Below are 21294 nucleotides of genomic sequence, written 5' to 3'. Positions count from 1 at the left end.
TCGAACCAGCCATCCTCGTCGCAATAAGGGCGACGGGAGGAGAGCTAGCAGACGATCAAGACGACGACGCGGGAAAAGAGCGCGCTTTCCAGTCTTCTCTGGTGTCACGTGACTGTCCCCTTCTCGCTCTGCTCGTTAGGGTCCTCCCTCAACGCCTCCTCTCTCTACATTCCAAGACAACCGCAGCGAGAAAACGCGCGCAGTGTGAGCGTCATTCGGAGAAGCTGCGACGCAGCGGCGACGTTGACGCTGTGCCGCTGCGGGAAGTCTCCCGCTAGTGTGAGCGCGCCTTAAATCAGCTTTGGCTGATAAAGCAGCCTTTCAGAACTCAATTTTCCGTTAGTGTGGCGGTTGATTACGGCTATTGTATATATATACAGAGAAAATGAAGTGCAAATATCCTTTTTAATTCGAATTTCGCTCCGAAACCCAGTAGTCGGCACGTGAGTATGACGTCACGGAGTTCAAAGTGTTTCCCTCGCGTACTCTTTTGGTGGGTCGTCGTGGAAAAGTAATAAGTTCTCGAAACTCATCAGGTTCACTCTTTGGACCCCTTGAAGGATGCCGTCCACTTTAGCAAGAAAATAAATAAATAAATAGGCCTCGAGCAGACGCCGTTAGAATCTGTGACGTCACGATAAGCGCTATACATAGTGCGGAAACTTCAAAGCGGCGGAGCCACGCACCTTCCGTCTTTTCGTCTTTTACTGCCCTTGTACCAAGTCTTCCCTCGCGGTAACAGTGTTCGAAAAAAAAAAGAAAAGGCAGAACGGAATGAGCCAAAAGTGGCAGTTCACCACTAATCCCCCAACCTGCGCTGACGTAAAAAAAAAAAGAAAAAAAGAGGTTTCTCTGGGTCTGCTTTACAGGCATGTGTATAGCAAGAGTCACATCGACAATTCATCTCACCCGCACGAGCTCTGCACGGAGCGATTCGTTCCCTAACGCAAGACGGGTGCATTTCGACGTACTTCTTGGTTGCCCGCGGGCTGTGCACTTGGAACCAGTGCAAGCAGTCGCACTGAATCCTAAAGCGTTTAGGTTGAGCAACTCGCGCGTTGGCTGCTCTCCCCCACGTTTCGCGCGAGCGTTTCTCAACGTCCTTTACATCTTTATCGTGGATCGAACCACGGAAGGTCTCGATATACATTTGGGCCAGCAGGCCGAGAGATCTACAGCAGGTGCGTGCACCTGTACGTAAGGTATACGTTACAAGTGCTTTACACTGTCTATACTCGCGGACAGCTTTCCGGGGGATGAAGGCAAACCTACACGGAGCTAGGCGGAGCTAGACGGAGCTAGGCGGACTTGGGCGGAGCATCACGCGTGACATCGCTCCGGAAAGTAGTCCCACACTCTTATCAGCGTTTGTCTATAAGTTGGGGAATGGGGCAAGCGTAAACAACTTCTTTACGACATAAAACAAACCACTCGGTGGTAAACTCGAACTTTCTTGTTTGTTTTTTCGCCTTGAGAGTTCCGCATTTTTGGCAAATGCTGAGCTGTCCAAAGTAGCGAACTACGCTGACTCAGTGTACCTTGTTACGTTTCGCCTACAACGCGCGGTAATGCCGGCGCGGATGCAACGGACGCCGGGGCTTCGTTCAAAGCGGCGGACATTTTGGCCCGTTCGACGCCGCCGCAACGCCTCCCCGCCAAGCGTGTCCAGGCGTGTTTCAGTGCCACGTGTCTTCGTATGTGCGTGTGTGTGTGTGCCCACGCTTGTCAAAGCGCGGCAGCCGGGGAGAGGAGCTCCCCAAGTGAGGTGCCAGGAGGTCTGTCCGTCGGCGGGTTGGCGATGCGTCACTACACTCGGCTCACCATGTCTCTCGACTCGACCGTGCGCGCCGTCGTGGGCTCATGATCCGCCGTCGCGTGGGCTCATCCCGTGACCTTCCTTCTGGCCCGCGACGCCGAGAGTATAAGAGCAGCTGCCCCCGGACGCCAGGAGAGAGGCTCCGATTTGTACTGTTGAGTTACGTGCTCTCCCGTCTCTCCACTTCGGTCGACCTGACCGGCCGCTCTTTTGCTATGTTAGAATAAACAAGTTGTTCTGTTACCAGTCTTCTCTTGCTTTGCCGGGACCTTCGGATGCTTCCAGTGCCCCAGGCCGCCAGGCCAACGCTACCCTTGGGGCTTGCGACCCATTGGCAATAACGGGCGTCAGCACCGAGACCCCAACAACTGGTTGCCAGCGGTGAGATCGCGACAACGGAGGCCAGCAGCGAAGAGATGCGGTTGACTGTATGCTGAGCAGCACAACGACCATCCGGGAGCAGTGCAACGAGCCCTGTGTGATGACTGGTTGCCTGCAGCGGAACGACTGCGCGGAATTCTTGGCTGCGAGGTTTGGTGAGTGCGGGACTTTCTTCTTCTGAGTTTTGCCAGGCTTTTGTTAGTGTCAGAAACAGAGCTGGTAATTGTGGTTGTCGTTGCTGCCGGGTGAGTTTGCGGCAAGACAATAGTAGACAGTAGAGAAAGCAGCATTCAGAGCAGCCATGGATTTGAAGTCGTTGCGCAAACCGATATTGCTGGAGCTTGCAAGAGAGTTGGGTCTGGATGTCTCAGACAAACTCAGAAAACCAGAACTGCTAAGGGCTATTCTTGAGTTAGAAGCTGAGGATGACGAGCTGTCGGAATGCCTTGAGACCATTGAGGAGAGGGAGCGTGAACTTAAAGAACAGAAAGAGAAGGATGAGCATGAACTTAAAGAACAGAAAGAGAAAGATGAGCGTGAACGAAAAGAACAGAAAGAAAAAGAAGAGCGCGAACACGCTTTGGAAATGAAGCGTCTCGAGGTAGAGATGGAACGCGCTCGTAATGGAAGTCAGGCACACGGTGCAGGAGAACGAGTATTGTTCAAAATGACTGACCTGATGCGGCCGTTTAAGCTTGGAGAGGACATTGGTTTGTTCCTGGTTAACTTTGAGCGAACGTGCGAGAAGCAGGGGTTCTCTCGGGAAACGTGGCCACAGCGCTTGCTCACTTTGCTACCCGGCGAGGCGGCCGACGTAGTCGCTCGCTTGAATAGAGAGGAGGCAGAGGATTTCGACAAAGTGAAATCGAGTCTGCTAAAAAAGTACCGGCTGTCAGCGGAGGCGTTCCGTCGGAAGTTTCGGGAAAATGAGAAAGGCAAAAGTGAGTCATATACAGAGTTTGCGTACAGGCTTATGTCAAACATGCAGGAGTGGCTCAAAGAAGAGAAAGCGTTTGGTGACCACGAGAAAGTTCTGCAGTGTTTCGGGCTAGAACAGTTTTATAGTCGGTTACCTGAGAACGTGCGGTACTGGGTCTTGGATAGGCCAGACGTTAGTACGGTGGCTAGAGCCGCTGAGTTAGCCGAGGAGTTTGTGACGCGTCGGGCTCGCGGAGCTAAGGACGGTCAAAAGGGTGAATTTGGCTCCAAGTTTGAGAGGCCGAAGTTCACGCCCATGAGAAAGCGGTTCGAGACGAGGCGAGCGCGCGTGTGTTATACGTGCCAGAAGCCGGGTCACTTTTCGGCGCAGTGTCCGACCGAACGTACGGAGACGGCGGCAACCGAAGCCGAACGCAGAAAGCGGTTCGAGACGAGGCAAGCGCGCGTTTGTTATACGTGCCAGAAGCCGGGTCACTTTTCGGCGCAGTGTCCAGAAACAAAAACAAAAGTCGTGTTTTTGTCTTTATGCAGCACTGACGAGAACATGAAGCTTCTCGAGCCTTACATGCGAGACCTCCTCGTAAACGGGAAAGAGTGCCGAGTGCTTCGCGATTCCGCAGCTACAATGGATGTAGTTCACCCCTCTTACGTAGAACCCGATATGTTCACGGGCGAGTGCGCATGGATCAAGCAAGCAGTGGAAGCTCATAGCGTGTGTCTGCCGGTAGCAAAAGTGCTTATTGAAGGACCTTTCGGAGCACTTGAGACGGAGGCCGCAGTGTCATCTATGCTGCCCCCCCAGTACCCGTACTTTTTTTCGAACAGGTCCGATCACCTCCTGCGCGAGAAGGGGCTTTTGTTTGGTGAGGCTAGCGTTCAGGCCTTAACCAGATCGAAGGTTCGGGAGCTCGCTGCAAAGGCGGTAGTTGCGGGGCCGACGTTGTTGAACGATGAGAAAGGGTCAGAGGCGCAGCAAGCTGGTATTCAGAGCACGCCCGAACTGAATAAAATTGAGCCTGTAGCGTTAAAGGCACCAGATACTGGAGAGGAAAAACCCGATGCGGGAAAGTTAGAAGAGCTTCCGGTCGAGCTTCCGGGACTAGGCTCAGTGACGAACAGGAAAGACACCGATCAAGTCATTAGTGACTTAATAAGTAAAGCATCGCTGTCGCCTGAGCAGAAAACCGAACTACACCAGCTCTTACAAGAGTTTCAAGGTCTGTTCTCTGAGAGGCCTGGTAGGACTTCTGTCCTTACTCATGGCATAGAACTTACCTCCCCAGAGCCAGTACGATCCAAGGCGTACCGGGTGTCACCCCGCCAGAGCGATATTATGGAGGCTGAGGTAAAGAAAATGCTACAGCTCGGTGTTATTGAGGCGGGTGAGAGTGATTATACCTCCCCTTTGATTTTAGTTGAGGTACCGGGCAAGGAACCTCGTCCTTGCGTCGACTACCGCAGGCTTAATTCCATCACTAAGGATCAAATTTATCCGATCCCTAACATCGAGGAGCGCCTTGAGAGAGTGAGTAGCGCTCAGTTTATTTCCACCCTAGATCTTGTCAGGGGTTATTGGCAGGTTCCACTTACAGAAGAGGCTAGTAGGTATGCGGCGTTCATTTCACCAATGGGGACATTCCGTCCTAAAGTTTTGAGTTTTGGTTTGAAGAGCGCGCCATACTGCTTTTCAAGCCTCATGGATAAAGTGTTGCGGGGACAGCAAGAATTCGCTTTACCGTATCTAGACGACGTAGCGATATTCTCCGCATCCTGGCCTGAGCATATGGCGCACTTGCGGGCAGTGCTAACCCGCCTGCGCGATGCGGGCTTGACAGTCAAGGCTCCCAAGTGCCAGTTAGCACAGGCCGAGGTTGTCTACCTCGGACACGTGATTGGTCGGGGTCGTCGCCGCCCCTCTGAAATAAAGGTGGCCGCTGTGCGAGACTTCCCGCAACCGCGCACGAAGACCGATATTCGGTCGTTCTTAGGTGTCGCCGGCTACTATCAGAGGTACATCCCCAGGTACTCTGATATCGCGGCTCCCCTAACGGATGCTCTAAGAAAGACAGAGCCGCAAACAGTCGTCTGGGATGAGACAAAGGAAAGAGCTTTTAGCGCCCTAAAGAGCGCCCTAACAAGCCAGCCTGTGCTACGATCGCCCGACTACACAAAAGGGTTCGTTGTTCAGTGTGATGCTAGTGAGCGAGGCATGGGCGTTGTACTGTGCCAACGGGAAAATGGAGAAGTAGAACACCCCGTCCTGTATGCTAGTCGTAAGCTGACGAGTCGTGAGCAGGCGTATAGCGCCACCGAGAAAGAGTGTGCGTGTATCGTGTGGGCCGTTCAGAAATTGTCATGTTACCTAGCTGGCTCGAGGTTTATCATTGAAACGGATCACTGCCCTCTCCAATGGCTGCAGACCATCTCTCCCAAAAATGGCCGCCTCCTGCGCTGGAGCCTCGCTTTGCAACAATATTCCTTTGAGGTGCGTTACAAAAAGGGGAGTCTCAACGGTAACGCCGATGGCTTAAGTCGAAGCCCCTAACGTGGGAATCAGCCTCAAAATTGCTTGTTACTGATGTTTTTCTTCCTGAGGCAGGATTTTTAACCTATTGCTTTTGTGTAGTGTTTCAAAGTGATGATGTGCTTTCTAGTGCAAATTTTCCGATTTGTGGACGCGTTCTGAGTGCTGCTAAACTACTGTAAGGAACTAGGCAGCAGTATAAAAGGGGAAAGAGCCTGGCAGGGCTTAGTGAGGGTTGTGCCGTGCTTGCTGACTGAGCGGTTGACTTTCGGCGTAGTTCTAACGCTTGCCGGGAACGAGAACAAAAATGTCAACTCTCCCGAAGTCACATTGCAGTGTCCTGTGTGAACCTGAACGTGAGAACGAGGCCTTCTCTGTGCGCTGCGCTCAAGAAACGCCAAAGGACGCCCGACTTCGGTTATGAGCATCATCGAGCGACATCCCTCCGGACAGCGGATGCAGTCCCCTGACCATCGGGATCTCCTTCCCCCGGCGGGGCGGTCTGTTACGTTTCGCCTACAACGCGCGGTAATGCCGGCGCGGGTGCAACGGACGCCGGGGCTTCGTTCAAAGCGGCGGACATTTTGGCCCGTTCGACGCCGCCGCAACGCCTCCCCGCCAAGCGTGTCCAGGCGTGTTTCAGTGCCACGTGTCTTCGTATGTGCGTGTGTGTGTGTGTGCCCACGCTTGTCAAAGCGCGGCAGCCGGGGAGCGGAGCTCCCCAAGTGAGGTGCCAGGAGGTCTGTCCGTCGGCGGGTTGGCGATGCGTCACTACACTCGGCTCACCATGTCTCTCGACTCGACCGTGCGCGCCGTCGTGGGCTCATGATCCGCCGTCGCGTGGGCTCATCCCGTGACCTTCCTTCTGGCCCTCGACGCCGAGAGTATAAGAGCAGCTGCCCCCGGACGCCAGGAGAGAGGCTCCGATTTGTACTGTTGAGTTACGTGCTCTCCCGTCTCTCCACTTCGGTCGACCTGACCGGCCGCTCTTTTGCTATGTTAGAATAAACAAGTTGTTCTGTTACCAGTCTTCTCTTGCTTTGCCGGGACCTTCGGATGCTTCCAGTGCCCCAGGCCGCCAGGCCAACGCTACCCTTGGGGCTTGCGACCCATTGGCAATAACGGGCGTCAGCACCGAGACCCCAACAACCTACTTCGAGAAGCCTGAAAGAGAAAGCGCCGTCATACTATGCCGGACTACTTGGCGCGCAGTAGCACACCGGCATAAGCTCGGCGAGCCCGTATATAGCTCTCGCTTTCATTTCTAAGTTGTGCGAGAGTGTCGTAGACGAGAGGAGAGATTGAGAATCCGGAATATATCCAAACAACGTAGAGAGAGAGAGAGAGCGAGTACGAACGGGAGATGCCCTTTTTCTGAACGGACTGTCCGAAGGGGCTGTTCTTCCAGGGCATTGTCGAATTCCTCCATGTCGTCGGATTCTAGCGTATATTGACGCTTTGAGCCAATAAGAGACGGCATATAGCCAGTCCATCAGCCAACGAAAGCTGTCAAGAAGGCGAATTAGACTACACACATGGCTGAATTTGAGCCGTGTGGTTGTTGCATGGATATGTTTCAGCAACCGCGGACATTCTGGTACGACACAGCTGACGATGACACCACGAGTAGGATTTCAGGACCGTGATTGATATAACGATGGCGGTGGTGTTGAGCTGGTGATGATGAGATTGCGTGGTGTTTATAATGCATGAGTGGAACCACATAGCTTCGCTGGGGGCGGCGGACTGATAAGAAAACTTAATCGCCATTATTTTATTGCCGTAAATGCAGCAATAATAATAATAATAATAATAATAAAGTGCCATTTTGGTATTATAATGCCATAACGCCTAAGCTATACACTGCGGCGGCTATAGACCGAGAAACGGAGCTGCTCAGCGAAACCAATAAAAGGCAGTCGAGGGGCTCTGGTACTGCAGCGTTGGGCGTGCGTGCGCAGGCAGATGCTTTATTTTACCGTAGATGCGTATTTTACGGGAGCGTGTTCAGTGCGTCGCGCACTTGGTATACAGCGCAGTCAGCATGGGTCTCTCTCTCTCTCTCTCTCTTGTACGGCAATGCATTACAACACGAGTTGCACAAGGGGGACCACCGCAGCCCATTGTCGTCTTGAGAGGCTTTCGACATGGGGATGAGCCCTTGGAAGGCCTCACTCAAGGACGGTCAGTGGTGTTATAGCCGAGCGAGAAGCTATACACGGCCAGCAATCGAGGCTGTTTATCGGTGTGAGAAAAACGAGCGCGCGCGCACGCAATACGGACCCACGTGCGTCAAAAGCGTGCGAGCAATTCTTTGTTGCGATATAGGCGAGGTCTGTGCCAGAAAACGTTATAGGGAGAGAAAGAAAAGAAACCCGCGACAACTAAGAGGCCCGAAAGCGAAGCCTCGAGTGTTCTCAGTGGCTCGGCTGTTCTTCCGTAGAAATCGAACGAGGAAGTCATTTTCAGTTTCCCAATCTACGCCTCCTTCGAGCAGAGAAGGAGAAGAGAAGAAAAAAAAAAGGACTATGCCGGTACTTTTCTCCTGGTTATGAGTAACTCCTAATTGCTTGTTTTACGTTGCAATCGAGATCAGTTCCCCACTCAATATTTATTTATTTATTTATTTATTTATTTGTATTACTGCCTGTTTTGGGTTATAAACTAAGGTGAGAATAAGCCACAGATGCAAGATCTTCACAAAAATATTGGCTTAGAAGATACATATACAACTAATGCAGACTTTTAACATATTTTGGCAAAAAAGAAAAGAATGTACACAATGTCTAATTTGACGACGTAAGAAGCCCTTCAGCACTAAAAATACATAAAAATATGAGTTCATTAACTTAGAAGATGACAAAGCAGTTAGGCACAGTACAGTAACATGAGCAAGCTCCACGTGAATGTAGATGAAAAAGGTTGTTTTAAATTGAAGTTTCTCGCTCAAATTCCCGAAACAACCACTTTCTCAGTCTTCTTTTTCCTGGCAGCGTCAGACTTCAACGGCATTCCGCACCAAGTCGCTTCTATAAATTGTCTATCGATGTATTTGCAAAGGCTATAGCGGAACTGGCGCTTTAATAAAAAAGCAACGCGCCACCACACCCTTAATGTAGTGCCCCTAACACGAGGGTGTTTGAGGAAATAAAGGTAACCGAACTAGCCTTCTGTCCAAGTCCTCCTTCCTCCCCTGGCAGGGTCACCACCAAGAGGGGTTGTCGGAGCCACGCGTTATCAATCCGTATATACAGTGCCGAGCTACTCCCGTCCTCATGTACCTGGACGTATTTGTCGGCTGCCACCCCTTGCAAAAAAAAAAAAGAAAAAGAAAAAGAAAAATATCCTTAGACAGTGTTTAGAAAATCCATTGACATTTTGTCTCTAAGTGTGACTGGCTCTCTAAACAAATTGAATAGACTTCTATAGGCAACTTCTACACACTGTACAGGATAGTCAATATGGACGGACTTGCGGCCTTATGCGCTTTTCGAGTATTGGCTGTAGGATATCTACAGACAGTCTAAAGACACATCGTCTTACCACTATAACGAAAGTCGCGCATTGAATGTCCGTACAAACTCTACATACCGTTACAGAATGCCTTGGGACAAAGTCTACAGTTTGTCTGCAGAACTGTTTATAGATGGCCTATAAACTGTCTGTAAACCTATTTTTGCGAGGGACATCCGCTGCTGTGTTGCAACAGGCGGCGTACGAGTTTGCTGAGCGATTACCGGAGCGTCGCAGCAGGTCTCAAATACTCTGTGTGATCGCCCCGCTTCTCAAGTACATCGCCATTTCAATAGCGCTGATCGTAGCTGACTGAGTGGTGGCTGCGGAACGCAGTGGCGTCAGCGCTATATTATACACACACACACACACACACACACACACACACACACACACACACACACACACACACACACACACATATATATATATATATATATATATATATATATATATATATATATATATATATATATGCATTCGCTGTAAAAGCAACTAATCCGCCATCTGGGGTGCCTAGATTTTTTCGTTGTACCAACAAATTTGTTCTTTTGGTGTTTGCTGTGGAGGCATCTACGATACACATAAAAGTAATTCAGCCGGTACACACGGAACCCTTATGCGCATGTGCAGGTAGCGTAGAAATCTCTAGCGGAGTGTTACTGTATAGCGCGAGCGTTACCGTGTACCGGCTGCGACGACTGCGCATGCGCGAAGCTCAGCGGGCTCGGGAGTAAGTTACCGTGGCACCGTGTTCGCGCAATAACATGGCAAGCACCGATGCTTCCCGCTCCGATCTCGATTCGCCACTGGCACTTGCCCTCCGTCGTGACAACAGGAAATAAATGGTAAAATCGGTTATCACTTTTACGGCGGCGTCTCACGCCGATGATAACGTATAAGCGCTCTTTCGTCGTTATTATTCGGATATTCAGAGCCTTGGTGTCGGGAACTTCGAAGCGGCGTCGCCAACTCCCTTTCGAGTTGTTGCGTCTTTTCCGACTTGCGTCACGCCTCCCCACGCCGCGTATAGGAGAACGGCCGTTTCGATATTGCAGAAGCGTCATTCCCGTTACATACAGCTTAACTCAATGTACTTCTTTTGTGCACCTTATTTAGTTCACCAGCCAGTGGGATATGCCAGGTCCAACGTACAATACGCAGCACAGTTATTCCTTTGCGGGGTCCTCGAAAAGGCGTATAGGTATAAGCATATACTAATGGACGACAAAAGAGGGAGAAAGAGAATATATAATTTATTGATAGGAAAGGCCGAGAGGTCGACCTGAGCTAGAGCGACAATACATTCACCATGAAACCTCTGAGGTAAAGAGAAGTGTGCGATGTAACCGCACTAAAATGGAGTTTAATAGCGCACGAAGCGGCAATAATCCGATAGGCTCTCTCTCTGTCCGTTCGGACGAGTCTACTCTTTAGGCCCCCGAAACAAAAAGCGACGGGGAAGAAATGAGCACCCTATAGTCCCAATTTTTTTTCCTATCGGCGTGTATATATACCTGCCGGTGCGTGACATCAGCAAGTGACCCTCTTGTGCGTGGATGCGTGCGCGAGTGGGCAGTGTGCAGTTGTCGAAGGCTATGTGGATACTATAAGTAGCGCGTTATGTACGATCTTGTTTTTGCCAAGTCGCCGCTATATGGCAAGAGCGGGAATTGTAGTAATCGCAGCTTTCTTCCGTCTGTGCTTCTTGCGTGTATATAACGTACTACTGTTCGATGTATGTTGTGTTACTTCTGTTTCTTGCGTGCTTTGCTGCGCTGCCTCATTTATTGCGTTATTCCGTGCTAAGATCCTTGGTTAAGGATAACATGAGAACCGCAACGATATATGTTGCAAGTCGAGTTGCTGCAGTTCGCAAGACGAGGAAACAAAATAAGATGGAAAAGGCGCATTGTGGCATACAAACGCTAACACACAACACACAACACACAGAAAATGAATGAATGAATGAATGAATGAATGCGCAAACTGAGACGGGCCACAACACTAAGTATATGCACATTCAAATGACAATGCAAGGCTACTTCTTGCTTTAGCGTCTCAGTAAGCTCAACTAAACGCACATTACGGCCCTGTTCACACTTGCGGTTGCAAATGCGGAAATGCTGCGGGCCCGCTGTAGAGGTGTCACCTTAGCGATGGCCCGTACACCGCTAATTAGTTCCCCGGGTCGAGGTACAGTGAACTCTCACTTTAGTGAACTTCAAGAAACTCAAGGATATAGTTCACTTGACTAAAAGTTAACTAAACTGAATATATAGTCACTAGAATACGTAACAGCATAGGGCAACAGCAGATATGGAGTCATAAGTGTGAAATGCAATTTATGGAGTTATGTATATTCGTATATATATATACGAAGTTCATAACAATCACGTTCCTGCCTATCTCACTTTGAAAAAAAAAAAAAAAGCTGCTATTTTCATTTGCACTGGTGCTATCAAAGCGCAAGAAGCAGCAAAGCTGCCCAGAGATTCTACGTTTTTGTGCACTTCCTCTGGCACACCTTGCTGCTGAGACACGAAGTCTCGCAACGTTACAAGGCTTCCCAGAGTCTCAGCTAGAGTAAAGGATTTGAATCTGCCTCTGCCATTGCATTTTGGAAACAATTTCGAGATCTGATAGTTCAGCACCGGTAACGAGCTTACTGTCGCACTGCACATAGTCTTCAAACGAAGTGTTGCCAGGGTCCACTGATCAAATTCGTTCAACTGAAGTATTCGCTATTCAGAAACTCGTTTAACTGATTTTTTTTTTTTTTTTTGCACAGAATGCATAGAAAAACCGCCGGCGATTTTCTAAAACTTCGTTATTCTGAAACGTTCGTTAAACCGACGTTCGCACAACTGAAAGTTTAGGGTATGCCCCAGCTCGCTGCCGCTAAGTTCGCGCTGAGGACGATGTTCAGTGCGCATGATGACCGAACGATTCAGTGATGCGGCACGCGTACATGGAGCGCCGTGTTACGCTATGTCCTCCGAATGAATCTCCGCAGCCCGGCCCATTGTGTAAATCCACTATACAGACATGGACCTCTGCACCGTCATTGATAATATGCCATGCGTTTTGTACAGTTTCCCGTTAATATATTGCGTTAGAGCATGCAATTGCCATGTGTTTCGTTCGATATGCTATAGAAGTGAGGCATACTTCAAGAGCGTCATTGTTTCTGCCGCTAGGACCACCGCATATTCAGTCGATCAGTTTAAGGATATATTCAAGTTGTGCGCAACGACATCCACATGGTGGCTCGATCACCAATAGAGTGAAAAGCATCCTGTCGATGACTCGACCATGGCCTATATATCACGGCTTATAGCGACGGCTTAGGAACGACATAGCATGACAGTTATTTGCGTGGACACTATTGTACCAAGTGATCATACATATTGGGCAACAATGAAAGGATAGGAGGATAGACAAACCACCCGACGGAGCCTGTGCACGTGGCCTGCGTTTCCGTGGTTATAAGGTCACGTGGTCGGAGGTGGCGGCGCGGCTGCAGCAGCGGTTGCGGCAGATGCGTGGGAGGTGCGGTTACCGCAGGGGCGCTTGTGTGTGCGTAGTGTGGTGCCGCATGAGAAAATAAATGCGTGATTTCATAATGTATGCAGCCCGTGTATGCAGCCTAAACAGCTTCGCTGGTAATCCATACCCATGTGAATGTTGCAGCCGCCCAATATATTTAATGTTTTTTTATAGTTATTTTAGTTGAACAGCTTGGCTAACGTTGGCTAACGTGTAACTTGCGCTTATAGCCATACGGTCAAATGCAAATTAGCGATAACTCCGTGAAGGAACTTTCGTGTTCTTGATTTCGCTTTGTTCTCTGCACATAAATTTTCTCCCAGACGAACTCCTTGATTTCCTTTCTCGTGAATCTGGCCAGACATTTTCTGAACTCCTGCTCGCTGAGCTACCTGTTTGTAGTTTGAAGTGTAAAGCGATAAGCAGACGGATGAGCGAGACAGACGAGGTGGGCGCCGCCTTCCGCGGTCCCGTCTGCCTTTTCGTCGAATATTTCAAGCTCTGACTGGAAACAAGGTTAAAGGGACGATAAGGAAATCACATTGAGACGGTTTATAGTGATAAAAATGTTCGTTACTAACTCTATTTTTATTGGTGTCGCGGTAATATTTTGTTTATTAGAGAAGCCGAATCTCATACTTCTGCTTTCTGAATTTCGCGCCGTCAGCCTTGAGCCTGCACGTCAGTGTGACGTCACGGATTATTTCAACGTATAGTTTCGTATTCGAACCATCGTGGCTCATTAAATGCTCTTGAAACTCTCCAACTTCCGTCTCTGGCTGCGTTAGAATAAAATGCAGACCGTGTTTACCGATCATCATCATCATCAGCCTGGTTACGCCCACTGCAGGGCAAAGGCCTCTCCCATACTTCTCCAACTACCCCGGTCATGTACTAATTGCGGCCATGCCGTCCCTGCAAACTTCTTAATCTCATCCGCCCACCTAACTTTCTGCCGCCCCCTGCTACGCTTCCCTTCCCTTGGGATCCAGTCCGTAACCCTTAATGACCATCGGTTATCTTCCCTCCTCATTACATGTCCTGCCCATGCCCATTTCTTTTTCTTGATTTCAACTAAAATGTCATTTCCTCGCGTTTGTTTACCGATATATACACTTAACTATGGATCCGAGAAGACGCCGTAGAAATCCATGACGTCACACCCAGCTGATGCGGGAATTCCAAGGCGGCGTCGCCACCAGCCGTTCGGTTTTGCGTCTTTTCTGCGTTACGAAGCCACTTCTCGCGGTAAAGCTGTTCTCCTTTTGTTGTTATTTTGTTAGAAGGCTAAATAATACACACCAATACAGCTCAAATGATTTTTTTCCTTTTAGTGCCTTTTCAAGCCATCTGCATGTTCATAAATAAAGTGAACTCCATTGTAACATTCTTCTAATGCTATTGCCATGTATTATTATTATTATTATTATTATTATTATTATTATTATTATTATTATTATTATTATTATTATTATTATTATTATTATTATTACTTTCAGTGGGGCAGCGTAACCAATGATTTACAGCGAAGTTTTATACCTCTACCCCCAATCCATTTGTCGTGTCTGTGGGCAAAAATGTGAGCCGATCCCGGAGCTAGTGCAATAACAAGCCGACCCCCGGCGGAACTGAAGCCGACTTCAAGCACTTCGCTCCTAATAATAAGATTAATAAATAATAACAAATAAATAAATATCAAGATACATTGTTTGAAGTCGATGGGTTTACTGGAGTCGTTTGTAAACAGTACAAACGTTGTGAACAGTACGAACAGTTGTGAAAAACGCATGTACAACCACACACCCTTCACTTGCAAGAGGACAGTGCCACCGGCTGTGGGGAAGTCTGTGCCGCATAAACGAAAGACGGAATTGTGCTATCACTTTGGCGTGCAGGAACACCCAAGTGTGATATCGAGAAGTTCATGAAGTTCATGACCACGCACTTTGAATGGATTAGCCGTAATGACGTTAACCCTGTGATCATCGTTGGGGACTTCAATGGGAACGTTTCAAAACCAGACAAGAAATGTTTCACTCAGTTTGTGCTAGAAGAGTGTGGTTTGAAGTGCGACACCAATCCAAGTCACTCAACAACGGTCATGTATAGATTTCACTTTGGCCAAGATTCTATCTAAGGTTAAGTGAATCAACCAGTGTACATCACAGTAATCACAAAGCTATCTTCACTACCATTCCCAAGTGATAAAAATAAAGAGATGTATACCATTGCCTAATGCTTTGTGATGTGCTACAGTTTCGCTGGTCAACCTTCGCAGAGTGAAATGGCTCCTCAAATTTCGAAGCGGAGCAGAAACAAAAGAGTTGATCGATGGTTTAGGCCTCGTCGCCCGCTGAGCAGGCCGGGAATGGCGCCAGGCCTTTGCTGTACGTTTGGCAAGGTGTGAGTCGCATATACTGTAGTCGAAGGCCGTTACAGTGGCCCTGACGGGTATAGTGGTGTGGTGTGCTGCCTTTGCCAGAACATCAGCCTCCTCGCTGGCCTGGACGCCGACGTATGAGTTGAAGTCACTGCAGCGACAGCTTCAAGCACTGCCATGCTACTGTTAACAGAGTGTCATAGACATGGCGAGAGTGCATGATTATACTCTTGTAATGAGTACACCACCGATTTGGAAGCAGGACCAGTACGGAAAATAAATCGGAACAAAAAAAGTGTGCGTCGATACTCTTCAGAATGAAACACTGCTCACAATATTATCCGACTATTTTACCCACGTCTTCTCCAACAGGAACGCAGTCATGCTTAATTAAGTAAAAAGGAAAATGCTTAATATTGAACTAGTTAGGAACTCTACTTAAGCTTAACAATTGTCGCAAGCGTTAAAGGAAACATCGACCGAAATAGTGAATATTACTTAGAACAGGCCAGGAGGCTCCTTGTCGTGGCGTCCAAGCAGTGCTGCACTTAAAGCTCGGCTCCAAAGCTGGCAGCTTCCACGCAGTCGTAAATTTCCTTGTCAGCTTAATTAAGTAAAAAGGAAAATGCTTAATATTGAACTAGTTAGGAACTCTACTTAAGCTTAACAAGTTACTTAGAACAGGCCAGGGGGCTCCTTGTCGTGGCGTCCAAGCAGTGCTGCACTTTAAGCTCGGCTCCAAAGCAGTGGACTTGGCGGCTGTGTAACGCTGCGTTCGCACTTGGGAACAGTTCGGTGTCCTTTGAGCGATTTTCGCAAAAAATTTGTTCGAATAAGGCCACTTCTGAAAGAAAGCAAAAATTTCGAAACAAACAAACCATGCGCTCATTCGGCTGCTAACACGTTATTTTTAATGTCAATTTGCTTTTCATTGTCTTGTTTCTTTTTCAGCCCGTCGCGGCAGCCTCACGTGCATGCTCGCGCGAGCAAACGCCACTGGCGCGCAGCGAAACATAGAACGCGCGCAGTAATAACATTTGGAAGCCCGACTACTTGCATATCTTCCACAGCGTTGCACCTGATGTATGAAGTGGAATATAGCACTGAGAAATCGCTTCAGTTGTGTTTTCAGGCTTGTAGCCCTCTACAGAACAACCTACAATAGCTAGAAAAAAGGAAACTACCTTCCATCGCGCAACAGGAGTAAGTGTAGCGGTGGTGTCGCGAACTAAAGTCTGCGATCGCCATCAAAACTAATATCATTATTATTATGGGGTGAGCAACATGGCTTTTGTACTTTTGTGGACCCGTCTAGAGTCGGCGTACATGCTTCACATGTAATGTCTTCATTTGTTGGGCCGTGAAGCGACGTTCTTTATGCACACTCTTGCTTCGCTTACATGCCGTGTATTTCTATAGCAGGTTGAGGAAGAGCGGTCATGCTTGCGAATGCATGGTTTGTACAGGCGCGGCCACGTGAGAAGCCAGCGACGGTAAAGCTTGCAAACCAGCACGATGAGCTTGACGAAAATAGCACATAATTAAGGGCTGATTGTTTTTATGCTTGCGTCTTACCACTGTCTGTACAGCATGGATTCCACATGTTCCATCGTTAAACGAGCAGAGCGTTTCGACGGTTTCACGGGAGCACGCGAGTGAGATATCAGAAGACGCCGTAGCTGAATATTTGCCTCCCTGGTCAGTCAAGAGCATATTGCTTTTACACTTCATGTTATTTTTTAGTGTCACCAGCATTTTTACTAGCATCACCCTCGCACTCAAATGCAGCATTACACCGCATGTTGTATCGCCTGTTGTAGTGCCCCCGAGTCTGGACAGCCAATGCAGCGCTCTTTAATTAGTTAAAAGAGTACGTTGACGCAACATTAACAGTTTGAAAGCGAATACAAAGCATGACATTAAATTATTTCTGTAAACCACGTGCTACATTGAAATCATTTTCAAAGCATAGACAGCTACAGTGAAGCAACATGAACATATATATTGACCCATTTCATGCAAAAGAAGAAAAACAGAACATGCACTCGCTGCCGCCATTAGTAAGAAGAAAAAAAAAAAAACAAGAAGGTTTCAGAATCGACTAAAACGCATGACACAGCTGGGGTAAAGTGAATGTGCATTAGTTGGAGACATCATGGCTTCATGGACATCATGGCATCGCGGACGCCGTAGGGACGCGTTGCCGGCGCTCGTGTGTCTTGAAAGTGGTCTGCGACGTAGCTGAAGTGCACGCCGGCACGGGCCTCATCTTCAAAGCGGTCTGCGATGTTTGCGGAGTGGGCGTAGTGCCGGTAGCTTCGTATGCCCTGTGCTTTCGACGTTTCGTACGCGCTGAAGCGACAGATGCACGGAGGTCAACTGGTTCGCGGCTGCTGCCGCGATTCCGAACACCAGAGTTTTCACAGACAGTTTCCGCTGTCATCGAGCGATGTGTGTTCATGTTTACCTGTGAGCACGTGACACCGTGCTGGTTAATTTAGTTAAAGCACGTTGACGGGCTAGTTGGCTTGAATTCATGATAGAATGTGTAAGTGCGACTCAAGAAGGACATAGACAAAAGCAGACACTCAGAGACAGCGCTGTATCCGTGTGTGTGTGTGTTTCTTTTTTCATACAGACGACACGCTACCCTGGCGCCATCTTGTCGCCATCGTTGCCGCAAAGGCCGTTTTGCGCCGCACTGTTCTTCTCACGCTTTCCTTAAGACATGTAATCGTTATACTAGTGCAAATATAGATGATTGGTAGCCTTATAGGCAATAAGGAACAATTTAAACAAAAGAAAGAAAGACATAAACAATACCCATAGTGATACGTAGGGCCCCTTAGACTATGCATGGGGCAGCTTATAGTAGGAATGGGCCAAATTTGGGTGTGGGCCTACTTGTAATCTTGGGGTCGGCCAAGTTAAATTTGCGGTTGGGCCAAATGAAATTTGGGGGTGGGCCAACTTCAAACTGGGAGTGGGCCAACTTAAATTAGGGGGTGGGCCAACTTCAAGTTGAGATGGGATAACTTGAAATTTAGATGCCGACCGTGGACTAGCTGAAATTTGGGGGCGGGCCAAATTGAAATTTTTATGTGGTCGAACTTAAGCTTGGGCATGGGCCAACTGCAGTTTCGGGGTGGGCCAGCTGAACTTGTTTGTTTGTTTACAGTTAGCAATGATGATGATGATGATGATAGACTCAACGCGTGTCCTAATTTAGGAAATAAAGCGTGCGCTTTGCAACTTTATAATAATTTGATTTTATATGTATAAAACCATGCGAAAGCAAGCACTGTTATAACCTCCAATACAACGAATTATCAAAGAATATAAGAAAAATACATGTTTCAAAGCATATTTGAAACACTCGTTAGAAAATGTGGCATCCATATCTTCCTGTGGCAAAGCACTCTATTCAACAATCTTGCGATAAAAAGAACGGATATTTAAATGCGTTAATCCGACAGTTGTACGCACATATTTTAAAGCGAAAGCCTTACTAACCTGGTCGAGCCAGGTTTCGCCGTCGCCGCGAATATGATCTCCATTTGACCGCAGCTGAGCCGTAACCTTGGCAACGCATCACGCGATTCTCCGAGCCAAGTTCCGGGGCCGCCGCGTGCGCTAGCCGCCGCCTGGCCGCGTTAAGGCCCAACCACTGGCACGCGTCGGCAAGCTTCGGCACGCGCCAATGCGTCAAAAGCGTCAAACGCGTCGAGATTTTGTCGACTGCCGATGCTAGAAGTTCGCCGACGCATGGCGACGCTTCGCCGGCGTGCACCAATCAGAGACTGCGATGCGCCGCCAGCGTCAATCAGTGGGCGGCTGCGAGGCCTCCGACTGCTATGCCTATGATGGCCGCCAATGCGAAGACGCCGACACCAACGATCGTCCGAGTCCTTTGGACGCACGAAGCGCGCGACAGTGTTAGTAGGCCAACAACGACACGACCGACCACCGTGGGCTGTGGCAGTGCGACGCGGATCCGAACCGACTTCGAACGACGCCGACAAATCCAACCTGCCCACTGGGTCCCGCCGGTCTCAGTGCGATCGTCTGCTAAAACAGCCAACCGAACTATCGATTGCCGCAACGTCTGTGCTTGGCGTATGCGTATTTTGTCGTGCTCGAAACGAATGGAAACATGCTTCCGAACTCCGCAGTGGGCAATCAGCACTCGCCTACCGCCGATGTTGTTTACGTTACGTGCATGCCTAGCGCGTCGATCGAGTTCGTAACTGGCGAGTGAAAAACTTTGTCGAAGGAAATGAATTTTCACTTCCGTTTCGCGCTGCAGAGATTTAAAATATGGCACTCCTGACTTCATGCGGTGTGTGATGTGGCGACTGAACCGTGCGGATCTTCGGGTGGTGAACCGCGGCGTGTTTCGTGTGGTCTCAGGTGACTCCAGTTTAACGGGCGAGCTCTGCGCTGTTTCCAGTGGCAAAGCTAACTTTCGAAAGGGAAAGACACTAGTAGCCGAACAATGGGAGGTACGAACGTCATCATCCACGCCGTCCGTTTCAGCTGACGGTGCGCTATTCTATTCGGCATGTGAATCCAGTTCAGTAAAAGTTCACAGTATACTCCTTCACTCACTTTTCTTGAAGTGCATGGGCTAGATGGGGATAAATCGCTCGTGCTGCACTCAAGAACGCTGACGCACTGAATGAAACATCACACAGCGCAGTCATGCTTGAGTCAGTGTGTCTTTATACTTGAGCACTGCAAAAAGGAATGATCTGTTTGCAATATGTGCACCGTGTGCAATGCATAGGAAGACCTGCATTATGCAAGACCTATGCATGCAGCCGCTTATACCAGGATTGCTTCGATGCCTGCTTGGGAAGCAGCACATACTGAGTCAATGAAACTGTAATTGGCTTTTGATCTCTTTTTCTTTTTTTCTTTTTTTTTACTATGTATACAGCAGATGGTGCGAGTGCGTTGCAGGCAAGGCGCAAAGGTGTAACCAGTGCTTTGTGCAGTCGGTATGCTTAAACTACCCAAATCTCTTCAACTTCCACTAAAATGTTTCTCGCTGTGATACTATAAACTGTAGTCAGCAAAAAAATCAACTCAAAACCAAGTTCCTAATGCATCTTCGCAGAATGTGTTTGATTAACAAGTTAACACTTCCCCTGCAACATTATGCCGGTGTACAGCATACGCGCTTGAAATAGATGCATTCCGTAAAGTGTGCACGACTAGGCCTAAAATAACAAATTTTGTAATAGCACTGCATAAAGTACTGCCATGAGTATCAGCTACAACAAAACTGATGCGTGTCCAACCTAGTTCCTTTTGTATTTACATACTTTCTTGAGTATTTATGGGCATACATACCCAAGAAAGTGGACGGGTGAAACGGCGCCGCGGTAGCTCAATTGGTAGAGCATCGCACTCATAATGCGAAGGTTGTGGGATCGTTCCCCACCTGCGACAAGTTGTTTTTTTCATCCACTTTCATTTCTATTAATTTATCGTTTCTTTATTTCATTTATTAAGCACAAGTAATTTCCCCTACGTTAGCCTTGGCGGCAGTGTTTGTTGGCTGCTCATGATATGACTAATAAAAATCGGGCCCCTCGGTTAACCCCCTTGCATAGATCTTGAAACACTTATTATTGGAAATGTGCTGCAATTATGAATAGCGTGCAGAATGTTTCAGCAAAATGAGTGGGAAGGTGGACGGTTGGGTGTTACTATAACGACACCCAATTGACACAGAGTATACCCTGCAGTGTGTCAGATGTTGCATGAAGCGGGTTCACTTCTTTCATTGTTTTTCACAGTGTAATGCACCAGGCATTATATTCAAGTGGCTGCATGGATAAGTGCTTTTTAAGTTTTTCGAAACACGAAATAGTTCGTGTTCTCATATCTGATGTTCTTGTAGCGAGTTTTCGCATGGAGACGAAATTCTGTAAACTTGAACAAACTCACTAAACAAATGAAAATTCTTAATCTTTTCTGCAGCTGTACACTCTCTATGATTCTGAAGATGCAAGAGATGTGGCGAAAGCAAGTTTTCAACCAACGGAATAAAGTGGTATCTGAAAGGGTTGAGACGTGTGGAAGCATACTTGTTCCTTGTTCTTAGAAGCATCTGCAATAGTTCCCTAAAGTCTGGTACGTCTTCTAGCACTCGGAAGGTAGCGTGGACACTGTCCGTGCAAAAAT

At 48.3% G+C, this 21294-nt stretch overlaps 1 non-coding gene across 1 annotated transcript; it reads left to right on the top strand.

The window, feature by feature from the left end:
* The first annotated feature begins 20483 nt into the window (after positions 1–20483).
* Positions 20484–20556, top strand: TRNAM-CAU (transfer RNA methionine (anticodon CAU)). The gene has a single exon. It is a non-coding gene; the product is annotated as a tRNA-Met (tRNA).
* The last annotated feature ends 738 nt before the right edge of the window (positions 20557–21294 follow it).

The sequence above is a fragment of the Dermacentor andersoni genome, chromosome 3 (genome assembly GCF_023375885.2).
Source record: "Dermacentor andersoni chromosome 3, qqDerAnde1_hic_scaffold, whole genome shotgun sequence".
NCBI lineage: Eukaryota > Metazoa > Arthropoda > Arachnida > Ixodida > Ixodidae > Dermacentor > Dermacentor andersoni.
This window is presented reverse-complemented; position numbering and strand designations above follow the sequence as displayed.